The sequence below is a fragment of the Scylla paramamosain genome, chromosome 11, assembly GCF_035594125.1.
Source record: "Scylla paramamosain isolate STU-SP2022 chromosome 11, ASM3559412v1, whole genome shotgun sequence".
Classification (NCBI taxonomy): domain Eukaryota; kingdom Metazoa; phylum Arthropoda; class Malacostraca; order Decapoda; family Portunidae; genus Scylla; species Scylla paramamosain.
In genome coordinates this window covers 3050840-3057500 of record NC_087161.1, presented here as the reverse complement: position 1 = coordinate 3057500, position 6661 = coordinate 3050840, and positions in this window count along the sequence as shown.

The window sequence follows — 6661 nt, the reverse complement described above, 5'->3', positions numbered from 1 at the left end:
AGTGTCTTTGCCATTCTTTTCTGTGATGACTCAGACTAATCCACGTACAGCACACACACACACACACACACACACACACACACACCATAACGAATGCATGAGAAGTCACACGCGGTCTCTTCTCGGTACTGAGGAGACTGTTAAGTTTGAGGAGGGTAAGGAGGGGGGGGTGGTGGCAGGAAGAGGTGACTTATTGGTCTGTGTGTGTGTGTGTGTGTGTGTGTGTGTGTGTGTGTGTGTGTGTGTGTGTGTGTGTGTGTGTGTGTGTGTGTGTGTGTGTGTGTGTGTGTTCTCGGTCAGTCTTCTTGACATGCAAAAAATAAACATGATGCAGGGAGGTCAGTGCCACCGCAGAAGACGCAGTTTGTCAATGTTAGAATAGTCAGTCAGTCATCATACCTTCCTCACTATTATCGAACTTTACAGCAGAACTACCCAGCACGAACTAGAGCAAGTGTAGTTTAGTAACAATACTGCAGAGATGTTATAACTGTTGCATAACACACTGATCACTGATGGCACAGCACGACACAGCCAGTCATTCATTATACTTTCCTCATTATTATCGAACTTTACAACAAAACTATACAGAACGAAGCGGAACAAGTGTAAGTAGTCATTAGTGTTACAGAATATGCACATTACCGATGGGACAGCACTCTTAATCAGTCATCATACTTTCTTCATTATTACCAAACATTGTAATGATACAAACATGAATTAAAACACGTGCAGTTAAGTAACCATAGTGCAAGAAGGAGGGAGAAAGGTACGGTACAGAACACATGGATCATTAAGTAGCTATCAAAGGGGCATTGAAGTCTCCACGCCCCAAAAAAATCTCTAAAAAGTGTCCGAGCAAGTTTACATGTCATTATTACAGAAAGTTGCTATAATTGCAAAGTTTTCTTTGTATTTCTCGTTTTATCAAGTGTCCATGCAAATTTATGTATCGTCATTACAGAAAGTTGTCATAATTACCGAGTTTTCCACTCATTTCTCGTTTTATGTTTAATTTTCCACTACATATATTAGGAGGAAGGGAAAAGTTTGCTGTCACCGCTGTATTCAAGGCATCCAAACACTCAAAAACCAAAAACTCCCGGGAGGTAAGAATGCAAGTCTCAAACACTCACCCATGCTGCAGTCACCGCGGCAGAGACAACGCTAAGACACCACTTGCCACACGTCCTCACCGTGCGGCGGCGAGGGCCAAACTGAGGCTTATGATGTGACCCGCCCGGACCTAGGAGGTAGCCAGGCACTCACTCCTCCTCGCCACCTTCACCCACGGCCCCGATACTCAGGTGAATGTTGGGGTTTTCCTGACAGGAGGTCAAATGAAACAAACAGGATGTGATTGGCTTAGGAAAGGGTGGGTGGTAATTCTCAGGGTTGTCTTTTGTAATGAGCGTGTAAATAGGCATCATGAGGTTAATTATCTTGGTTCATCAGTCGGTTGTGTCACTGACCTGACCTTATTTTTCCTGAAGCTGCGCACTTCAACATTTTTTCCAGTCGCTGAGTCTCAACCGGAGCTCTGTAATCTCTGTAATTAATGAGACAAAGAACATTCAAATGGTTACAAGTTTCCAAAAGCTGCGCACTTCATTTTTTTATTTCTCAACCGGTGCTACTCTGCGTCTCAAATGAAGCTCTGAAATTTGTGAGGCAAAGAACATTCATATGGTTACAGGTTTCCAAAAGATGCGCATTTTATTTATTTATAATCATCATTTTTTTCTTTTTTTCTAAACTGAGACTAAATCAGGTCTTATCCGGAGCTCTGAAATCAGTGAGCCAAGGAATATTGAAATGGCTGAAGTTCGTACATCGCACAGGCTGTCATGTCACACTGGTAATCCTCGCGTCATGCCTGCTGTTACTGCGTATGTGCCTTATGTTATTATTCTCTTGTAATCATGTCAAATAATACATCATTGAACATTTGACTTCTTATTATGAGGAAATAATGATATAAAGTACATACTCGGCAACAATAGTAACCCTTATGATAATTGTTAAAATTGTCACTATGATTATATTCAGCACGTAGTCTTTCTTTCACAATTGGGTAGCCATTACGTTTGCTCTGTAAATAAGAAAAAATCGAGCAGCGACCAGCATTTTTTCCCTTTTAGCTTTTGTAGCGCATAATGAAAGACTTTTTGCATCTTACCACTTATTGTCGCTTTTTTTTTTTTTTTTGCTTATTTGTGTGTGTGTGTGTGTGTGTGTGTGTGTGTGTGTGTGTGTGTGTGTGTCTAAACCTGCTTCATCTGGCGTTACCTTTAGCGTAAGTTATTGCATAATAACCGAGTGTCAGTACATACACCTACGTTACTCTGATGATGACAGACCGAGAGGGAAGGGTTTTTTTTCTTTTTTTTTTTTGGGGGGGGGTGGTGGTTGGGGGGAGAAGAGCTGTCTTGAGACTTAAGTACTCGATTATCCAGTTTTCTGTCTTGAACCCGCCACATGACTTTATTACGCTATCAAAATGACATCTCACAGCACCGCAAGAGTGCCACGCAGTGCCCCAACAGTGCCCCGCGTGTGGGAGCCACGGCGCACCCACTGCCGCAGACCTGCATCATTTTCTCTTTCTTTTCTATTATCATTACTGTGTTTCACGGTCCCGGAGCTGCCGCCACACTTCACGCCGCTCCGCACTGGCCGGTGAAAGGTGTGCTGGAATCTTGGTGCATCTGGCAGCCAGTACTTTCACTTCCGGGGAGAATATGAAAGGAAATTTTGTTCGCTAAATTTTACGGAAAGAAAAATAAGACTACGTAGAAACTATGACAGGAAATGGTTCCAAGTTCCGTGTCAGACCGCGAAAGGTAAACAATTCATGTGAGGTGGCGAAAGATGTAACGGTAATACGTAATAGCAGACTAAGTTGTTAGTCCACGCTTTGTATCTCTTAACTGGAGCTCCCTGCCTGCTTCTGTATTTCCTCCTTCCTACGACTTGAACTCTTTCAAAGGGGAGGTTTCAAGACACTTACCCTTCAATTTTCGATGATGATTTTCTTGGCATCTCTTTTGGGACTGGCACCTCAATGGGATTTTTTCTTTTTCCTCATTTTTGTTTCCCTTGGCCAATGATTCTCTTACATATAAAAAAAAACAAAAAAACTCGGTAGTATCTAAGGTACTTAGTTTAGAACATTAAGCAAATCAACTACACCAATACTCATATCTATCTTAGGAATTAATATGGACGTGACTATATAAGCGAATCGAGCTGAAAAAAAAAAAAAGTTATGAATTTAGTAATTTATGTCGTCGCCGTGCTCTTACAGATACTTAATTCAGAATATAAAGCGAGCTAACTACATCTATATTTATTTTATCTCGGGAGTTAATATAGCCGTGAGTATAAAAGCGGATCAAGTGATGAAAAGAGTTATGGCGCCACCACAACCTCGCACAGCGCCAGGCAGGACTACAGGAGATTATCGCCTCTACTATCGAAAAAACTGCACTGAACTGGAATCGAACCCAAAACCTGTCGAGTCCACACCAGGAATTGTCTAACAGCACGAAGCCAATCAGCTTTGAATAGAGAAAAGTGCAGGACAAGACAATAGTCAGGATTTTTAACATCCAAGTGACAGTTCTATAATAAATCTGTCTCTTCACTGGAAAAACATACCCATGAGATCCCAACTTATCATCCCTGTAGTCTTTGAAGCCAGTGATGGTGAGAGGTCAAAGCGTTTCATTACACGGACTAATGAAAGAGAGACAAATCTTTCGTACCTCAATTCCGAAGGGAGAAAAATAGATGAACACATGTTACAAGTTAGGGAAGAAGAGGTTTATCTTCCGCATCTGAATTATGAAGGGATAAAAAATATATATTAGTATAGATTACGGGCTAGGGAAGAAGGGACTCATCTTTCGTGCCTGAATTCTGAAGGGTACAAGAATATATTACACGGGCTAGGGAAGGAGAGAAATCTTTCGTATCTAAACTCTGAATGGAAAGAAATTTATTAATATAGATTACAAGCTAGGGAAGAAGAGACTCATATTTCCTACCTGAATCATGAAGGGAAAAATAAGCCAATACAGATTATGGGTTAAGGAGGGACGCACCTAAGGACTGCCTACCCGCTCTATCCTCTTGACCTGACTGCAACACACAAGTTCCTTTCGCCGCGAGCCGACCAGCAAGCTCACTCAGAGACACGGGTTGCGTCACTGTCGTGTTTTCTACATCTCCACCTTCAGATATTCAGTTGTTGTAAATATTCATACAGTTAATTACATAGATAAATAGATAAATGATAAAATGAATAAACTAAATAACTAGAAATTACTATAAGTTTAACCTCGAACACACACACACATACACACACACACACACACACAGGATACATTCAACACACTAGGAAGCTGAACACATCACCCGGCCAGGCAAAGTGGACAGCCAGGACTTGTAACACGAGACTTGACAACTTTCACATTATAATTCACAGAGTACTACACACAAGATAGCAGCTAGTGATCCAGACGAACACTTCATGCACGTGATAAGCGACCATCTGGTGAGACCGTGGACTTATCTGTTACTTCAAGAATCAACGTTCAGTCATGTAAATAATTCGATTTATTTATCAATTTACTTTAATTTTACTTTATTTACTTAATTTATTTCATTTACTTATTTTCTGTTTTGTCAAGGTTGTGAACAGTAAGCCACATAACCTGATCCTCTGACTGCTGATGGCAATATGACTCTACTCGTTATATCTGAGCACTCATTGATTATTTCACTGAGCAGATTATAACACTAGAGGCACTGAAAGGTCCTATCTCCAACTACTCAGTCACCCTTCTTTGTATTTTTCGAAGGCATACTTCAGACTTGCACCAGACAATTCATTCACGCTGAGAAGTTGTATCAATCACGGCGCCAAAACGCAATTATTTACGTCTCTCTCTCTCTCTCTCTCTCTCTCTCTCTCTCTCTCTCTCTCTCTCTCTCTCTCTCTCTCTCTCTCTCTCTCTCTCTCTCTCTCTCTCTCTACAAGCATCAGCTACTAGACATCAAGGCCTCAAGGATGTATTACTAAGGCAGACAACCCAACCAGTCCGTCCATTGCCCTCATACGCATCCCTCACGCCGCGGGTCGATGCGCCACAAGTGTTCGAGGAAAACCCGGGATTCCATACGTCCGTCTCTGTGCCTGACACCCCGCCCCTTAGCACTTCAGCATTAGTAGAATCATGAGAGTCTGTATTCTACATACTGAATTTCTAATATCGAGTAAATGTCGTATTCACTGACATTGTGCTTAGCGTTTCCATTTAATCATTGGTGCTCTTATCACCTGAAAATATACCAATCGTCAGGTTTTGTAAATAGATTGTCAGCAGACGAGGGGACACGCTACACACAGTGTAAGAGTAACAGTCACGACTGTAGGCGTCCCATACTTCTTTATGTCAGACCCGGTAATGCATCACCCTCCGTGCTGCCCATCGTACTGAAGCGTCCTCCCTTTATTTGTACACTCACCCGGGCCGATCCATTTTGCAAACAATGAATGGCAGGACATTCGTTTATAAACTACTTTGTAAACGGAAAGTTTTTTTTTTTTTTTTTTTTAACAAAAGAGGACAGCACTTACCTACACAGCATGGATTTACGTTATGGTAGATGGTGTATCCCTCAGATAATAGCAGGTTGGTGGCTTGTTTTCCCTCTTCAGGAAGACAATAATAGGACGGTAACATTTCTTCCTCAGCAAGACAACATCAGAGTGGTGATTTGTCTTTCTTCTTTTAGAAGGCGCAGACAAGAAGTTCAGCCTCTCAAGGCAAGAGAGGTTGGCGGGAAGCGAAGCGAGGGCTGGTTAGAGGCGATGGACAGAGATGAATATCAGCCGAGTCGTAAGCTGTCAACAAACCCCAGCTGCACAGCGAACGGTTCGCTTTTAGCCTATTTGAAGCACTTTGTACTCTCATGAAGACCATTTTGAAAACCCAGACATTAATAATTAATTTCTTTTCCCCGTTTAATGGTACAGAGTTCTTGCAAAATTATTACCAGGATCATGAAAGCATGACTGAAAAATCCACTAATTTCCACTGCAGCTTGTTGAAATTAGTCCAGATAAGACGCCAGAGCGGCTGCCTATCAGTCATGTCCTATCTCTAATTCGTCACCTACTCCCTCCCTCAGAGCGCCACCTATTCCCTCTCTTAGAGCGCCACCTATTCCCTCCCTTAGAGCACCACCTATTCCTTCCCTCAGAGCGCCACCTTTTCCCTCCCTCAGCGCCGCCTATTCCCTTCCTTAGAGCGCCACCTATTCCTTCCCTCAGGAGGTCACCTGTTCCCTCCCTCAGAGCATCACCAATTCCAGTGTTTCATTTAATAGTAGTACAGTAAAATCCCTCTCATCCGGCATTTGAGTATCCGGCAGCTTCAAGTATCCGGCACATTCTTCCCCGAGCCTTAAAATCAATAAAAAATCAATGTGTACTCATAAAATCGATTAAAATTCCCGCGCGAGGCATACTTTGTCCCCTCGCTACCAGAGCGCACTGCTTCGCGCCACCCGCGGCCCACTGCACAGTGTTAACTCAGTGACTCAGTCCCACGTGTGCACTGTTTATCGCCTAACGCCTTCATCATGCCTAAAG